Here is a 19,498-nt window from a genome sequence, read left to right on the forward strand (position 1 = left end):
GGAATAGTGAGACGTAGACAAAAGCAAGAGGGCACTCTTCAATAATATGTTGGACTGCCTGACTTGGGAAGCTGCAGCTACATGTTGCAATAGACACCCTTTCCCACTTCTGAAGTAGGTCAGCACATCTGTCATCGTTAGCTCGGATTCTATTCAGGGTCAAGCACTTCCTAACCTCCTTAGAACCCAGCAAGAATATGTGAACATGTTTTGAAAATCAATATATTTCAAAACACAAAAATACACTGAAAATGGAATATCAATTATTTAAAACCTGGCGAGTTCCATTTAGGGCCTATGGCATATAACCTATAGGTTAGACATGGATCGTATTCTTTACTATTTTACTATTGTGTTCGAGTCATTTTTCTACTTGTTTTCACAGACAAAAAAAAAAAGTGTGTTCTGTACCAATACATTACATATTGCATTAATAAAACAATTATGAAGTTCCTGAAGAACAAAAACCTGTCAAAAAACAAAACTAAAAAATACTTCAAAAGAAATATTGGAACGGCACAAAATCACAGTTGATGCCTAAAAATGGTAAAATCACATCAGCAATTGTACATCTTACAACAGATGAAACACCTGGTAACAGTTGAAATTCATACAAAGAAATACATTACATGTGGAGCACTTTATTCAGCATTTGGGGCTGTTGCATCGTAGAAAATGGCAACGTGAAGGTCTCACAATTGGTGGGATTTTTGGAATGTGATCTGCCTGGCTAGTCTGAATACTGTCGTGTAGAATTGCGATTGTTCTTGTCCTCTTTGATCCTGGAAGGACTGCCCTTTCATTTACATCATCACTCTCGCTATTGACATGGTCTTCAAAGTTCAGTAGGAAATGTGCCACTTAAACCTTGAATTCCAGAAAATTGAGTTAACTTCTTTGGAATATTTTATCTAGCTTCTGAACTTTGGTGTTTAATCCAGGCAGTCACTAGTGCGAAGTCAATCAAATGGAAGATTAGTCTGATGGTCCATTTCTTTTTGCTGGCTAATATCCGATGCAGGGCAATAATCCGATCCCAAAAGTCAACACCTCCCATATTTTCATTATACATTTTCATGGAATAAGGATGAATCACCTCTATGTATTGTTTCGTCTTCTTGCACCAATAACGTCACTGCTCTAGGGACTCCATACCATGAACAGCTGTGGGTAATGCAAATGGCTATATGTCATACCATTTCAATAGAGGTACTTGCCATCAGTGCATACAAGCATATCAGTAAACCGGCATAGCAGTACTAATCACGAGTAACGTATATTCACGGTGTCCCTCACATTGTGGTACTTCACAGGTAACGCAGACCTATGGTGTTCCTCACTTAATGGGCCACTCACAGGCAACGCAAACCCATGGTGTTCCTCACATAGTGGTACTAATCACAGGGACCCGTACAATCCTGTGGTGTTCCTCACAAAGTAGGTACTATATGTCCAATAATGGACCATTTATATTGGTATTATAAATTTACTCATTCGGGACAAATATTTCAAGTTCCCTATGGGAATCAACATCTATATCATCTGATGGTCAGGCAAGCATCAATTTTTGGTAATGAGACAAAGTCTCTCGTAGTGCATTGGCACTGCTGGTGGCTCCAAATAGCCTACGCAGTGGCCTCCATGGTATGTACTAGCTATGCGTCTTGGTAGGTGTGCTATTTACCAACTGATGAGCCCAACTTAGCACACTCGACCAAAACGCTGGCAACCAGGAATGAGTTAGCTGGAAAATTTATAACGTCCAATAACGGACCATTCATATTGGTTTCAGACCCGTGATGTTCCTTGAAACACAGACCCATGATGTCCACAACCGGATGATGAAACACCGTAGCGGGTGTAGCGGATACTATACACGGGTACTGTAAACCCATAGTTACTGACCCACAGACCCATTGTATTCCTTACATAGTGGTACTAATCACAAGAAACGTTGACTCATGGTGTTCCTCGCATAACAGTACTAATCACAGGTAATCTCATGGTTCAAAATTCAGCATCATTTGGTCGCCACTTTTATTCGCCTCTTACGACAGGCAGGGATACTGTCAGTGTATTCTTCATCTGTGCCTCCCTCCCAGAGGAGGTTGTGTGTTTGGTCTGCAAGAGGTATTTTAATTCACTCGAGTCTGCCGGCGAGCCGGTTAGGATCCCTCTCTCTGCCACCTGGGACGTGCCACGTGGGAGTATCACCTCTCCCCCTCCTACGACAGTGGCCCTCAGTTTTAAATTTGTTCGGATTTTAAAATATCCATCTCTAGTGCCATTGTTAGCAACTCATTGAATTAAAGATTTTCCTGACCAGTACATCAGAATACATTGATATTTGAGGTAAGAAATTGTTTTTCTATCACCAAAAAACCTTTAAGTTTTTTCTGACGGACCAAAAAGCTTGCCAGTGTCCAGGTACCTCTGGTTTATAAACTCAGAAAATATCTGAAAAATTTCACTCCTTTAGTGCCTTTCAAAATGATCTATTGGTGTAACAAGCTCTGATTGGTCTGTTACTTGGAACACAAGTGTTGGTGGTAATTGTCCAAAACATTACATCTCACCCAGTTCCCTTGCAGCTCCAGTTATTAGGCATTGTGATCATCACATAATTGGGAATGTTACCATTCATCAGTATGAGTAAAAGGTGGCACCAGTAGCATGGTTGAAAAGGATAAATCTAGCTCATTATCCGACAAGTCAAAGAGATATGACAGATAATCTAAAATGCATTTCAATGCATTATCATTCAGTCCTAAGAAGTAACAAAATAAAATAAACATAAAAGGATGCAGATGGTCTGAAAGAATGTCCACATAACGTGCAGTGCACCTGTCAGCGCTCCTTGCAGCCAGACAATGGGGCCTAATTGCGACCATGAGAACGCTGTCCAGACCAGAACTGAGCTACCTCCCGCCTGGACACAACCTTGTTGACACGCAAGACAAGTGCCCATTAGTTCGATACAATTGGAACCGGGATTCATAGAACCATACCACATGCCGCCACTGTTCCATGGTCCGTTGCCGATGTTCACGGGTCCATGCATGTCGTTGAGCTCTATCTCGTGGTGTCAGCATAGGGACACGAATTGGTCGTCGACTGGTGAAGCCTATGCGGTGCAGTTGCCTCCTTGCATTCCTGGTAGAAATGGGTTCCTGACTCCCGACATTCAACTGGACGGTGATCTCTCACAGTAGCCCGTCGAACGCCCTGTCTGGTTCTGCTGAGGCGATGTGATGCCTGTTTGTTAAACACCTGCGGTCTTCCCATGCGGCAGTTTACGCGAGTGGTAACATTCTCTCTGCGATATTGAAAATCTACCCTCGACACTGTTGACATCGGAAACCCAAATTCGCGTGTAATCTCCGCAATGCTATGACTCATGCACCGTGTCCGATGATCATCCCGTGTTCAAAGTCGATTAACTCGCGACGTGTTGCGATCTTCATGACACTGGTGTCTGTAATACCAATATAAATGGTCCATTATTGGACATTATAAATTTTTCAGCTAACTCATTCCTGATTGCCAGCGTTTCGCCCCCGTGTGCTAGGTTGGGCTCGTCAGTTGGTACCTAGTACACCTACCAAGATGCACGGCTAGTGCATACCATGGAGGCCACCGCATAGGCTACTTAGAGCCACCGGCAGTGCCAATGCACATGAGAGACTTTGTCTCATTACCAAAAATTGATGCTTGCTTGGCCATCAGATGATATAAATTTACTCATTTGGGACAAATATTTCAGATTCCCTATGGGAATCAACATCTATATCATATCAACTGGTGTCTGTGACAGACTGCTCAGCTACGTCGCAAATAGCCACAATGCTCAGGGGTCATACACGGCACATTTTCTAATGGGATACCCCTTCCCGTGACTACTGGCCACTCAGTGTAGAGTATAATAATATAATATTACATTTAATACATTATATATAATATTATAAAGTATTTTAATACTATATAGTATTATACAGTATTGCATAGGTGGACCTTTTCATCCTTGTTGATAGTGATACATCATCAATACGAACCAAAATGAAAGTTATTTCATATGACATACCACATAGTTGAGCATCTCTTCTCCTTAATCCCAAGTCTTCCCAGCCCAATGTTTGCAACATTCTCGTAACACTACTCCTTTACAAGTTACAAATTTCATGTCTGGTCTGTATTGAAATGTACATCAGTTAAAAAAATATGACTAAAATTTTATTAGGATCAACCTATTCAATAACTGAGTTCCTACAGTTAAGATTTACATCTTATTATACTAAAATTTTATGGGACATGTTTCGCCCAATATAAGGACATCATCAGCCTTTTTACACTCATACCTAAAAGACAAAAATCAGAATCCTGATTGTTTTGGTCAAAATATAACTTTTTTTTCTGCTTGCTTTTACGTCGCACCAACACAGATAGGTCTTATGGTGACGATGGAACAGGAAAGGGTTAGGAGTGGGAAGGAAGCGGCCATGGCCTTAATTAAGGTACAGCCCCAGCATTTGCCTGGTGTGAAAATGGGAAACCAAGGAAAACCATTTTCAGGGCTGCCGACAGTGGGGTTCGAACCTACTATCTCCCGAATACTGGATACTGGCCACACTTAAGCGACTGCAGCTATCAAGCTCGGTAAAATATAACATTAAGAATGAATATTACACAATGTGAAATTGTTATGAGTTCTTAATTGATAATTTACAGTTAAAGCTTGTTTGAAATGTTTACGAAGAAATGAATAATGTTGGCGTGATATTGCACTGCTGATTTAAAATATTTTATAAAATAGACAACCAGTCCATATCCAGATAATAATAAGAAGGTCTATGGCTAAAGTTGAATCTTGAGTTGCAGTATCAATGTACGAGTGAAATTCGATAAAAAGCAACCTGATTTAAATTCAAAGAAAAGGTTAAAATGGACCTTTAGTATCTTAATTAAGATGACATTGAAACTTTCTTATTGAAAATTAATTATATTAAATTATAGTATGACGCTGAGTAGGTGATGAAGTTGTTGGATCCATTAATCTTGTTGTTTTTTTTTTTGCTAGTTGTTTTACGTCGCACCGACACAGATAGGTCTTACGGCGACAATGGACAAGAAAGGGCTAGGAGTGGGAAGGAAGCGGCCATGGTCTTAATTAAGGTACAGCCCCAGCATTTGCCTGGTGTGAAAATGGGAAACCACAGAAAACCATTTTCAGGTCCACGGTCTTCATACTTTTGTTGAAGAAGTAATAAAAAGTTCACAACTGAAAGTTGTCATGTAGGTCTTTACTACTCCTTTGTTGGAAATCACCCAGAACAAACAGTACTGCTTTCCTTTGAACTTTTTCCAGTTTTCGTATCAAGTAGTCCTGGTGAGGGTCCCATGCACTAGAGCCATGGTCTAATTTGTGCAATTCACTGATTTTGGTAATTTTACTAGCTACAGGCAGATACACTAGCGCCATCTTGTGGTAAAAATGGCTATGTACAACTTGTAAATATTACTTCCTTATTTGGTGGTATCGTAGAGATGTAAAACTAAGTTAATATAGCCGGTTTACTTCTTGATTAATTAATTAATTAATCATTCAGACTAAGTCATTTTGAGGCTGTTCCAGATTAAGGTGTAAGGTACAGCATAGGACTTAGACACACATACCACTCAAAGATAACCTTCTTGGGGTTTGCTAGCATGAATAAATGCATTTTGTTTTTAAAACGGACTTGGTCAGTTTCACTAACCCACCGATGTATGTACTGTATGTATGTATTTATTTATCTGAGTGCAGATCTTTTATTTCAATTATTGAGCATGGATTTTTGTTATTATGTTTAATGAGCACAGAATTTTTATTTCAATTATGGAACATGTGTTTATATTTCGATTATTGAACACACGTTTTATTTCAATTAATGAGCACGGATTTTTTGATTTATGAACACAGATTTCTATTTTGATAGGTCAAACCATGTTTCATTAATTGATGATTCTTTTGTGAATTCCAACCATTTTCCAGATTTTTTAATGGTATATTCGGCAATGTGGATAATATATGCTCATTATTGTGGGGCAATATTATGATAATTGGTATATCAAGGTTTAATGTATGCACTTTCAGGCTGTTTACCATGGCATACAGGATGGAGTGATTAATTATACAATTACTGTGTTAAAAATGTACGTGTGGTTGTTTGAGTCATCAGTCCATAGACTGGTTTGATGCAGCAATCCACGCCAGTGTATCCTGTGCTAGCCTTTTCATTTCTACGTAACTACTGCATCCTACATCTGCTCTAATATGCTCGTCATATTCATACCTTGGTCTACCCCTACCATTCATACCACCAACACTTCCTTCAAAAACAAACTGATGATGATGCTTGTTGTTTACAGGGGCCTAACATCTAGGCCATTGGCCCCTAATGGTATGAAATGAGATGAAATGCAGTGACAATTTAGAAGTCCAAATCATCCACTGACCAGAATTCAAAATGTGATAATGAAGAATGTAAATGTAAATGAAAGAATTATAATAATGCACATACATGTAAACAAGGAACTACTGAAGATAATACACGTGTATGCTCCACAGACAGGATGTAGCGTGGAAGAAAAAAAAGAGTTCCTCAATGAACTGGAAACACATATTGTTGGAGATGGGATCATGATAATGGGAGATCTGAATGCTCATGTGGGAACTGATAGAATGGGATATAAGAATGTTCTCGGCCCACATGGGCATGGTGATAGAAATGAAGATGGACAGAACTGTTGGACTTTTGTATAAGAAATAACCTGATAATAAAGAACACATGGTTTATGAAGAGGAATAGCCATGAGATCAACCAATATATAATTATTGATTGTGGAATTAAAACAAGTAAAATTCCGTAAAATTGTATTGAAGAAGAAACCAAAGATCAGGATTTGGGAATTGGAGGAGGAGGATAAAAGAATGGCATTCTAAGATTGTATAAAAAGGAAGTTGCCTAACACGGAAATACGAAGTGGAGAAGAAAAGTGGGACAATTTAAGACAGATATTTGTGGAAGCAGCAATTGAAGTATGTGGGAAAACAAAAGCAAAAGTTAAGGGAAAGGAGACACGGTGGTGGACAGGCAAAATAAAAAAAGAAATGAAAGACAGGAACAAGGTGAAGAAAGAAATGGATAAGGAAAAGAAAAAAACATATCAGAGGGATGAGAATAAGATAGAAAGGTTACATGTGGAATACAAAAGATTGAAACTACAAGTAAAGAGGAGTATCAAGGAAGAAAAGGAGAAATGTTGGGAAGAGTTTACCAACAAAACTGAGCAAGATAGTCGAGGAAATCAGAAACTATTATACAGAGTAATAAAATCGAAAAGAGTAAATCAAGGCATTAGAGAGGGAAGATGGATCCATAGTACAGGTGAAAAGGGTCTTCAGAAGGTGATGGCAAAGTATTTTGAAAAACTTTATAATGAGGATGACTGCTCGGAGGAAGAAGGAGATAAGAAAATGGAAATAATGGATGGAGAAAAAGAAGAGAACCCGATAACATGGTTGGAACTTGAAAGGGCAGTGAAAGCAATGGCCAAAGGTAAAGAAGTGGAAAAGACGAATTCAATGCTGATATGATTAAGGCAGCACGAAGCATTGTGCTACGGTGGTTATACAGAGCTCTCAATGCCATATGGAAGGATGAAAGGATACCTGTGGCAACAAGGAAGCATTGTACCACTGTTCAAAAAAGGAAATGGGAAGAAATGTGAAAATTACAGAGGTATAGCTCTATTATCATATGGCCAAAACATAATACAGAAAGTCATAGACAAAAGACTGAGGGATATAATAGAAACACAGAGGAAGAACAATATGGCTTTAGACCAAATAGATCAACAATAGACTTGATATTTACAGTGCAAACGATAATAGAAAAACATCTGGAAAGGAACAAGGAAATCATCTTCGTATTTTTGGATTTGGAAAAAGCTTATGATACAGTTAAGAGAAAACATGTATGGGAATGCCTACTGAAAAGTAATGTACCAAAATCATTAACAAGATAAAAATGTTGTATCATGAGAGTAAAAGCAGTGTACAAGTGGGGAGTGGTGACTCTGAAACATTTTATACAAAAAACGGTCTCAAACAAGGAAGTGCACTGTCTCCATTATTGTTTATTATATTGATGGATGAAATCATAAAATGTGTAAAACAGAGTATCATTAGTGATGAAGTGAATGCTTTGGTATTTGCAGATGATGTGGTGATTTGGGGAAAGGGAGAATAGGAATTAGTTTGGAATGGTAATTAGTAAAAAGAAAACTGTAGTCATGCACTGTGGAAAAGTGAAAAAGAGAAGCCAATTGAACATAGACGGAGAACGGTTAGAGAATGTAGAACAGTTTACATGTCTGGGTAGCATTATTAATGGACGTAATGAAATCAATCCTGAAATTAATAACAGATTAAGTAAAGGTACAATATTTTATCATCAAGTCAGAGCGCTTCTATGGGATGACAAAGTACCCAAGAGAACAAAATTATATAAACAGTATTTCATACTGGACTAGAAACGCTGGTAACTAATAAGAGACAAGCAGTAGAAATAAAAATTTTAAGAACATTGGTTAAAAAGACAAGAAGAGATAGAATTCAAAATATTAAAATCATAGAAGAGCTAAATATAGAACCATTAGAACAGAACATACAGAAAGCAAGACTGAGATGGTTTGGACATGTAAAACAAATGGGAAAGGAACGGGTAGCAAGAAGGGAATTGGAAAGAGAAGTTAAGGGAAAGAGACCAGTTGGAAGACCGAGAAGGTGGATGGATCAGGTTTGGAAGGGCATTAGAGAAGCTGGATTGGATGTGGCGGAAGTAATGGAGCAGGAAAAGTGGAAGGAGAGAAAGGAGTGGAGGAGGCTTGTTAACCACACCCGGGTAACTGGAGTGGGACATTGATGATGATGATAATGATGACGAATGGATGGATATGAATTTAAAACAGTCGGTGAATACGACCTGCAATTCCCCACATTCCCAGAAACTAGCGTTAAACAATAGTATTACTGACCAAGGGACTACTTCTAAAGCATAATCCCAAATCTATGATGCTTGTAGTCTAAAGGGGTCCAAAATCCAGGTCATCGGCCCCTCATAATGGTACTTATCGCTAGGATAGTTGAACCATGGTATTTGTCATGTTGCGGTACTAATCAAAAGAAACGTAGAATTGCGGTATTCCACACGTTATGGTACTATTCGCAGGTAATGTAATGCACACATGTAACACAGACCTATGGTGTTTCTCACATTGCAGTGCCATTTACAGGTAACGCCAACCTATGGTGTTCCTTACACAGGTGTACTAATCACAGGGGCTCGTACTATCCCGTGGTGTTCCTCACTGAGTGGGTACTAATCATCGGCAAGGCATACCCATGGTGTTCGTCGCATAGTGGTACAATTCACAGGTACTGTAAAACTCACCCTGATTCATACACTGTCGCTACTGTACCTAAAACAGTGGTACTACGCACAAGTAAAGGCCACCCATGGTGTTCCCCGCATAGTGGTACTAATTACAAGTAGTCTTATGGTTCTAATTCGATCATCACTTGGTCGCCTCTTATGACAGGCAGGGGATACCGTGGGTGTATTCTTCGCCTGCGTCCTGCACCCACAGAAGAGAAAAACAACTGAACAAGTCCCGGGTGGCTTAAGATGTGTCCTATCATTCTGTCACTACTTCACATCAAATTTTTTAATGAAAACATACACAGTGTAACTAACATCTTCAAGAAACATAATATTAAAATATCGTATAGAACCAACAATAGAAATATGGATATAGTTCACAATACCAAGTCAACAAACAAATCCGACATTCACGCAAAATCAGGTGTTTACCGTTTCGAATGCAATAACTGTTTTTCCTCGTACATTGGACAGACCAGGAGAAGCTTCAAAGTAGATACTTAGAACACGTCAATGCCATTAAGTATAATAAGTTCTCTGCAATAGGCCAACACATACATGACTCAAAGCATAATTTCACTACCATAGAACAAGACCTAGAAATTCTCAAAAACATAAACAAAGGCCCTTTACTCGATGTTACGGAAAACTGTTTTATTCACTTAGATCAATTTTTCAATCCTAATCTAAACCTTAATGAAATTTCAGAAAAACCTAATATCCTTTTCGATTTTCTAATCGAAGTCTTTAAGAGGTATTAAAATCACGGAGAAGAAATCGATCTTTTACGCTCTCCAAAACACTCTTCTATGTCCCACACCACCGCCACTCCGCCCCCCCTGACCCACCTTGAACTCCGCCTTCCCATCCCTTCCATTCCATTCCTCTCTCCTTCTCCCCCTCCCCCCTCCGCCCGCCCTACCTTCACACTCACTCAACTTACTCACACCCATCTCACTCGTCCACAACTCTTCTCACAACATACAACCAGCACGCTAAACAAGGTGAGTCTCATATCCTATCATACTTGGCCGTGATCCCATTTTTAGCTATCCATTTCATTTTTTTCTTCCTTTGAAGCTTCACCACCCACGTTGAGCTGAGACAACCTTAAAAATCAACCTTATTCAACCTCTCAACGTCAGGTGTACCGGCTTTAGACAAATATTTGATGGTCTTGCCAACCACATACAACACTGGACCTGGACTTATGTATGTCTCCATTGAACAACAATAGAAGAGTGGACAATTTTACTGCATTGTTTTATTATCATATGAAGACTTTTATTCTCAGTCATCAGACCAATTTTATTGTACAATACTCACCTGCCTCATTAGACTATAATGCCTCTATGTGTTATATTATATCACCATATTTTACACATCATTCTTCTAGCTTTTAATGAGAAAACAGCCTATCATTTGTACTTTGCAATGTATGTATTATCTATACAACTTTTATGACATGTACTCTGCCCACTTTGCGATTTCTAGCTGATGACGACGCCATGGAGCGTCGAAACCGGTACTAGTAATAATAAATAATATGTTGTGAACACCTTGTACAACACATTTTGTATTGAATAGGTTGCACCTTTTTAATTCTAATTGTGAATCTCATCAAATTTACCCAAATTGATCTCCATTCAGTATATCTTCATTCGTGATTCGATCTATCCACCTCACCTTTTAGCTAAGAAATTTCATCTTTTATTTTATCCGTATTGAACCGAGATCACAAATACTTATAGAGTTATTAGAGGTTCCGATTATTCAATACAAAACAATGTTGCCTGAATGTATTACAACATATTAACTTTATTTAGCAGTACTAGGTTCGGTGTTTCTTTTGCGCCATCATCAGCTGCAAGAAAGTCATGAAATACTGGCAATTAACATAAAATATACATCAACATTTTTGTACAACTAACTCCTATAGACCTTATATTAAAATATATATTTAGATAAAATACCAAGTTATTGTCTCATATTTCTACAAGTTCACACACTTGTGGGTCAAATGTCATAATTAAAAACAACCTGAAAAAAAAAGTTTGTCTGCGTTCAAAATTTTTCATCTTGGGATACTGAGTTTGATTCGTGATACAAGTTTCATCCTCTTATGGGACATCTTCAGTCACATATACAAACATTGAAAATAAGGTGAGGGCACGTTGAAATAAGTAAATGAACTACCTCGTTCATTGAACGACAAAATAAGCTTGCTCCCGCATGGCCAATGGCATGCCGTGTTAATGGTCACGTGACATCACATCTCCTCATACACTTCTCAACTGGGGGCGGGGAGAGTTATAGAAAATTAGAAAGCTCTGTCTCTCCGTCTCTCGTAGATACTATTTCTCCACTTAGACTGGTGGCGACATTTGGTAGCTGTTTTTCTGCTCGTGCTCATAATAAACTGACTCGTTTATTTGAATGAAGTGCCGTGAGAGCTAATTCTATGACATCACCTCATGAACCTTGTTAAGTTGAACTCATTAGATTAAACTACTCCAGGTGAAATATGAGCCTAAAAAAAAAAGAGTGAGTTAAGAAAAAATTCAATTGAAATGTAAACTGAGTGCCCATCTGGTCACTCACCTCCTTGCCCGATCTACGTCGACCGCTCCACCTCAAGTGTTAAAGCTGAGCGATGTCCTCGAAGGTCATTGAGGACTGACTTGGAGGGGAGATTGAGGGGAGTTTGATGTAAGGGGAGAGGTGTAAGGTAAAGCATGACACCTTTGTGTAAAGAATTTAATGATTATCTCCTCGAAAAGTATATTGATTTCCTCTGATATTTCATTGATTATAAATCGACTTGCATTTTTGATCAATATTTATAAAAATGTTTTCTAAAATATCCAATAGATTTCTTTTCTTACTTAATTGGAGAATTTGAAGGTCTTGTTTTATATCTGCAAATATATGAATGGTATCGACCATATGAGAACCGAATGCTGAGAATCTGCCGTATTTTGATGCACTAACATGTTCATTATACTTTACGTTAAAATTGCGGCCTGTCTGTCCAATATAACTGGCGGAACATTCCTGGCACTTTAATCTGTAAACTCCTGATTTCTGAAATTTGCTATTGCTGTTATTGATAGTGTGCTGATTATAGAAAAGAAACTTTCATATTAAGTTTCTTGAAAACTTTCCTGATTTCGTATATTTTATTATGACTGTAGGTGAAAAGGGCGGAACTATCTTCTTTCTTGTTACTATACTTGGTTAATGTAGAAAATGATTTCTTCTCGATTTTGCTAATAATTTTGTCCACAAATTGCCTGCTGAAACCGTTACTTTTAGCTATAAAATAAATAATATCCAATTCATTTTTACGATCTACTTCTGACATGGGTATATTATAAGCTCTGTAAATCATACTATAAAAGGAGGCTCTCTTATGTGCTGCAGGGTGTATGGAATTTTGTCTAATTACGTTCACCGTTTGAGTGGGTTTCCTGAATATTTTATACCTAAGTTTATTAGAGTCATTAATAATTGTAATGTCAAGAAAATTGAACGCATTATTATTTTCACTTTTGAAAGAAGATTTAATCCGTGAATCTATATTATTTAATTGTTCTAATAGTTCCTCTCCATTAGTAATGCTGTGATCAATTATTGTAAACGTGTCATCTACGTATCTCAACCAGCATATTATTCCTTTAATGTTGTTGATTTTATTATTTTCAAGAAAATCCACATAAATTTCTGCCATCATTCCCGAAACTGGGGCCCCCATGGGAAGACCTTCCTGTTTATATATCTGGCCTTTAAAGATAAAGTAACTATTGGCGGTGATGAACTCCAAGATATTAATAAAATTGAGCAATATTACGTAAAGCACGAAGAACAGTAATAATTCTTGGAATCTCATGTATATTTGTAAACAATGTTATCAAGAAATCGAACAAAACTCTAGGTTTTTCAGAAATATCATTTAGATTAAGATTAGCATTAAAATACTGATCTCTAAGTGTTTGAAGCACAGTTCTGTAACGTCAAGCAAAGGTCCCTTGTGTAGCGTCTCCATAATCTCAAGGTCTTGCTCTTTGTTCGTGAACTTGTGTTTAAGATCATGGATATGCTGGCCTACAGCTGAGAATCTATTATATTTCACAGCATTGAGAAGTTCAGTGTATCTAATCCTGAAACTATCCAGTTTGCCCAACATACCCGCAATCACAGTCATTGCATTAAAACTTATACACTCTTGACTTGGAGTAGGGATTACTTTTATTAATTGCTGCTGCGTTATGTAACACTTCTGCGCTTCTGTTATCCATTCTGAATGAGACTTTAATGTTCCGCTTCTTAAAAATATTTGTGACCTTATAAACATCTTTATTAAATGTAAATGTCAAAAAAGCTTTTTGTTTTGGTTTATATTTAATCAAAGTGGTGCGAGGGCGATACTTAAACTTATTAATTATATGTTCTATAAAGTCCTCTACACAGCCATTAGCCTTGGCCGTTAACCGGATGATATTCAGTTCTTTGTTCAAATTGCGCTTGGACATAGGTACCTTGAAGGCACGATCCACCAGGCTATTGTAAGTCACCTATTTATGGGATTATGGTTGCATCGAATCTTGCTTTATCGTGACGGCTGTCTGTGTAAGCTTTCTATAAATACTGAATGAAAATGAGGAAGTGTGCCTATTAATCTTCAGGTCCAAGAAATTAATTGACTTTTCCCTTTCGGATTCCAGAGTGAACTTTATACGTGTGTCTAGCTTATTAAGATTATCGAGAGTGGTTGACGCATTAATAACATGTTCGTCAAGAAGCGCAGAAGTATTACATAACACAGCAGCAATTAATAGAAGTAATCCCTACTCCAAGTCAGGAGGGTATAAGTTTCGATGCAATTACTGTGACTGTGGGTATGTTGGGCAAACTGGGCGTAGTTTCAGGGTTAGATATACTGAACATCTCAATGCTGTGAAGTATAATACATTCTCAGCTGTAGGCCAACAAGTCCATGGTCATAAACACAAGTTCGTGAACATAGAGCAAGACCTTGAAAATATGGAGATGCTAAACAAGGGACCTTTGTTTCACGTTACAGAGGCGTACTTCATATACTTAGACCAGTATTCTAATGCTAATCTTAATCTAAATGAAATTTCAGAAAAACCTAGAGTTCTATTCAATTTCTTGATAACATTGTTTACAAATATAAGATTTCCAAGAAAGATTACTGTTCTTCGTGCTTTACGTAGTAGTTTTTCATATTTTTGTCTGCAACATTCCCCGGACCCCTCCTTCACTATCGCACCATAGGCGATTCTCCCAGCTAACCCCTACTGCCCCTCCTCAATGCCTCTCTCCTTTACACACATGACACAAGCAAGCCACCACTCATTGTGCTTCAGCCGCCATGTTAGGTCTACGGCCGTTTGAGGTGAGTCCTACAAATAAGCTTAACAATTGATAGGGTTTATATCTTGCCTTCCTTCGTTAATATTGGTTTTTTTTATCAATTGCAGGTTTCCGATATTGAACTGTGAAACATAGTCCATGTTAACATCTTTGGGACACATTTGTACATTTCCACCTTATCAGGTTACATGCAACAGCACAGCCAAACATAGTAAACATTCTACTACAAGAATCAAACATTTTTAGAGGATGCACATTTTAGTACATAAAATTATAAACAAATGCAAGCACAATGAGGTTTTGGTGTAATTTAGTTTTACTAATGTACTGTAAAGTGGGGTAACTTCGGCCATACAGGGTAACTTCGGCCACTGACGAATAGCAACACTTATTTTCTCCTGCCTCCTATATTGGAAAAGATGAACTACTTGCAACAACTAAAATGCACATAAAATAGAATGCACTTTCAACACTCAGTAGTCCAAATAACATTGGCGGGCTCATTGTTGAGTCAATCGATTTTTTTTGCAGCCCCGACTATTGTCTTCTCTGGTAACAGCAGAAAACAAACTGTTCTCTAGCCCCAGCATTCGATTCTCCATTCCAGTGGTTTATGGGGTCAAAATGTAAGTTTGTCTGGTAACTGATCAACACAATTTGATGCATTTTATTCAAATAGGTTTTTCAGGGAATAGTTTTGTGACAAAAGTTGTCCTCTTCCGGGGTAACTTCGGCCATTACAAGAACATGATGTAGATGTTGATTCCCATAGGGAACCTAAAATATTTGTCCTGAATGAGTAAATTTATAATACCAATATAAATGGTCCGTTATTGGACATTATAAATTTTCCAGCTAACTCATTCTTGGTTGCCTGCGTTTCGCCCTCGTGTGCTAAGTTAGGCTCGTCAGTTGGGACTTAGCACACCACCCAAGACGCAAGGCTAGTGCATACCGTGGAGGCCACTGCATAGGCTACTTGAAGCCACCAGCAGTGCCAATGCACTATGAGAGCTATGTCTCATTTTCAAAAATTGATGCCCGCCTGGCTATCAAATGATGTAGATGTTGATTCCCATAGGGAACCTAAAATATTTGTCCTGAATTAGTAAATTTATAATACCAATACAAATGGTCCGTTATTGGACATTATAAATTTTCCAGCTAACTCATTCTTGGTTGCCTGCGTTTTGCCCTCGTGTGCTAAGTTAGGCTCGTCAGTTGGGACTTAGCACACCACCCAAGACGCAAGGCTAGTGCATACCGTGAAGGCCACTGCATAGGCTACTTGAAGCCACCAGCAGTGCCAATGCACTATGAGAGCTATGTCTCATTTTCAAAAATTGATGCCCGCCTGGCTATCAAATGATGTAGATGTTGATTCCCATAGGGAACCTAAAATATTTGTCCTGAATGAGTAAATTTATAATACCAATATAAATGGTCCGTTATTGGACATTATAAATTTTCCAGCTAACTCATTCTTGGTTGCCTGCGTTTTGCCCTCGTGTGCTAAGTTAGGCTCGTCAGTTGGGACTTAGCACACCACCCAAGACGCAAGGCTAGTGCATACCGTGGAGGCCACTGCATAGGCTACTTGAAGCCACCAGCAGTGCCAATGCACTATGAGAGCTATGTCTCATTTTCAAAAATTGATGCCCGCCTGGCTATCAAATGATGTAGATGTAGATGTTGATTCCCATAGGGAACCTAAAATATTTGTCCTGAATGAGTAAATTTATAATACCAAATGCCCTTAGCACACGAGGGCGAAACGCAGGCAACCAAGAATGAGTTAGCTGGAAAATTTATAATGTCCAATAACGGACCATTTATATTGGTATTATAAACTTACTCATTCAGGACAAATATTTTAGGTTCCCTATGGGAATCAACATCTACATCATTTGATAGCCAGGCGGGCATCAATTTTTGAAAATGAGACATAGCTCTCATAGTGCATTGGCACTGCTGGTGGCTTCAAGTAGCCTATGCAGTGGCCTCCACGGTATGCACTAGCCTTGCGTCTTGGGTGGTGTGCTAAGTCCCAACTGACGAGCCTAACTTAGCACACGAGGGCGAAACGCAGGCAACCAAGAATGAGTTAGCTGGAAAATTTATAATGTCCAATAACGGACCATTTATATTGGTATTATAAACTTACTCATTCAGGACAAATATTTTAGGTTCCCTATGGGAATCAACATCTACATCATTTGATAGCCAGGCGGGCATCAATTTTTGAAAATGAGACATAGCTCTCATAGTGCATTGGCACTGCTGGTGGCTTCAAGTAGCCTATGCAGTGGCCTCCACGGTATGCACTAGCCTTGCGTCTTGGGTGGTGTGCTAAGTCCCAACTGACGAGCCTAACTTAGCACACGAGGGCGAAACGCAGGCAACCAAGAATGAGTTAGCTGGAAAATTTATAATGTCCAATAACGGACCATTTATATTGGTATTATAAATTTACTCATTCAGGACAAATATTTTAGGTTCCCTATGGGAATCAACATCTACATCTACATCATTTGATAGCCAGGCGGGCATCAATTTTTGAAAATGAGACATAGCTCTCATAGTGCATTGGCACTGCTGGTGGCTTCAAGTAGCCTATGCAGTGGCCTCCACGGTATGCACTAGCCTTGCGTCTTAGGTGGTGTGCTAAGTCCCAACTGACGAGCCTAACTTAGCACACGAGGGCGAAACGCAGGCAACCAAGAATGAGTTAGCTGGAAAATTTATAATGTCCAATAACGGACCATTTATATTGGTATTATAAATTTACTCATTCAGGACAAATATTTTAGGTTCCCTATGGGAATCAACATCTACATCATTTGATAGCCAGGCGGGCATCAATTTTTGAAAATGAGACATAGCTCTCATAGTGCATTGGCACTGCTGGTGGCTTCAAGTAGCCTATGCAGTGGCCTCCACGGTATGCACTAGCCTTGCGTCTTGGGTGGTGTGCTAAGTCCCAACTGACGAGCCTAACTTAGCACACGAGGGCGAAACGCAGGCAACCAAGAATGAGTTAGCTGGAAAATTTATAATGTCCAATAACGGACCATTTATATTGGTATTATTACAAGAACATACAGGAAAACATTACGCGGCCGCGGATATCGTAATTACAATCCTGTTTATTTCAAGAACGCTTTAGAAGAGATTAATAAAGGCACAATAACAATAAATGGGGAAGTTTATACCAACAGGGAGGGGAAAGACAGTTTTCATTTTCAATGATAAATACACGGATATCAGTTGACATGGACGATACACATTTAATAACTTGATGACGGCCCATGTATTTTCTAATTTAGAAGACAGTGTATTATCAGGACAGTCCACAAGATTGCTTCTTTTCCGACCTCCTTCTCTCTCCATACAATTGGGCTTTATGATTTCCGTACCTTTTATTTATTATCTTTTGTACCATTACAAATATTTATGCAATGCAACATGTAATTTGTAATATCATACAATGCTTGTACACTTAGGCTAAATAAAATATTTCTTCTTTGGGGAAAAAGTGAATTTGATCACTATACATCTGTTTCACCATAAATCGTTTTAATTTGTTTGTGATTGTTGATACTGGGAGTTTTGCAGGTTTTTTAAAAACATTCACGGTGGCCAAAGTAACACTACATCGAAGAAAACTTTGTTTCTTGAGTTATTTTTATGGCGGCTGAAGTTACCCCAAAACATGGGGTAACTCCGGCCACTTTTTCGATAATCATTATTCATTACTGAATAACAATTAGAATTATGTTTATATTTAAAAATGAAGAACAAACATGGCAGAATTTATATTATATTTTTAGAAAATTAGAGGGAATATTTCTAATTTTATTTTAAAAAATATACGAAAAAGTGGCCGAAGTTACCCTGTTTTACGGTAATATAAGTTTGAACTGAACAATTTAGGATTTTAACACCAACAAATTTGAATGTATACAGTTTTAACTCAGTCAGTATATTCAACCTTGAAGGCCAGTTCTATTTAAACTGACACACAAGGTGTTAAAAATAAAAGGAATATTTTAAGCAATACCAAGTAACAAGAAACATGATCGAACTCAATACCCCAAGATGAAAAATTTTGAATGCAGACAAACTATTTTTTTCAGGTTGTTTTTTATTGGGACATTTGGCCCACAAGTTTATGAATTTGTAGAAATATGAGAAAATAACCTGGTATTTTATCTAAATATATAATTTAATATACGGTCTATAGGAGTTAGTTGTACAAAAATGTTGATATATATTTTATATTAATTGCCAGTATTTCATTATTTTCTTCGCTGGGCGTTTTGGCCGTGCTGTTAGGAGTGCGCAGCTGTCAGCTTGCATCCGAGAGATAGTGGGATCGAACCCCACTGTTGGCAGCCCTGAAGATGGTTTTTCCGTTGTTTCCCATTTTCACACCAGGCAAATGCTGGGGATGTACTTTAATTAAGACCACAGCTGCTTCCTTCCCATTCCTAGGCCTTTCCTATCCCATTGTCGCCATAAGACCTATCATTATCAGTGTGACGTAAAGCAAATGACATTCTTGCAGCTGATGATGGTGCAAAAAAAAAAAAAAAAAAGCCGAAACCAGTACTGCTAAATAA

General features: G+C 38.3%; 1 protein-coding gene across 1 annotated transcript in view; it reads right to left on the reverse strand.

The window, feature by feature from the left end:
- Positions 1-19,498, reverse strand: part of mTerf3 (mitochondrial transcription termination factor 3) — a 78,106-nt gene that overhangs the window by 34,312 nt on the left and 24,296 nt on the right. The window lies entirely within an intron of this gene.

Source organism: Anabrus simplex, chromosome 4, assembly GCF_040414725.1.
Source record: "Anabrus simplex isolate iqAnaSimp1 chromosome 4, ASM4041472v1, whole genome shotgun sequence".
Taxonomy (NCBI): Eukaryota; Metazoa; Arthropoda; class Insecta; order Orthoptera; family Tettigoniidae; genus Anabrus; species Anabrus simplex.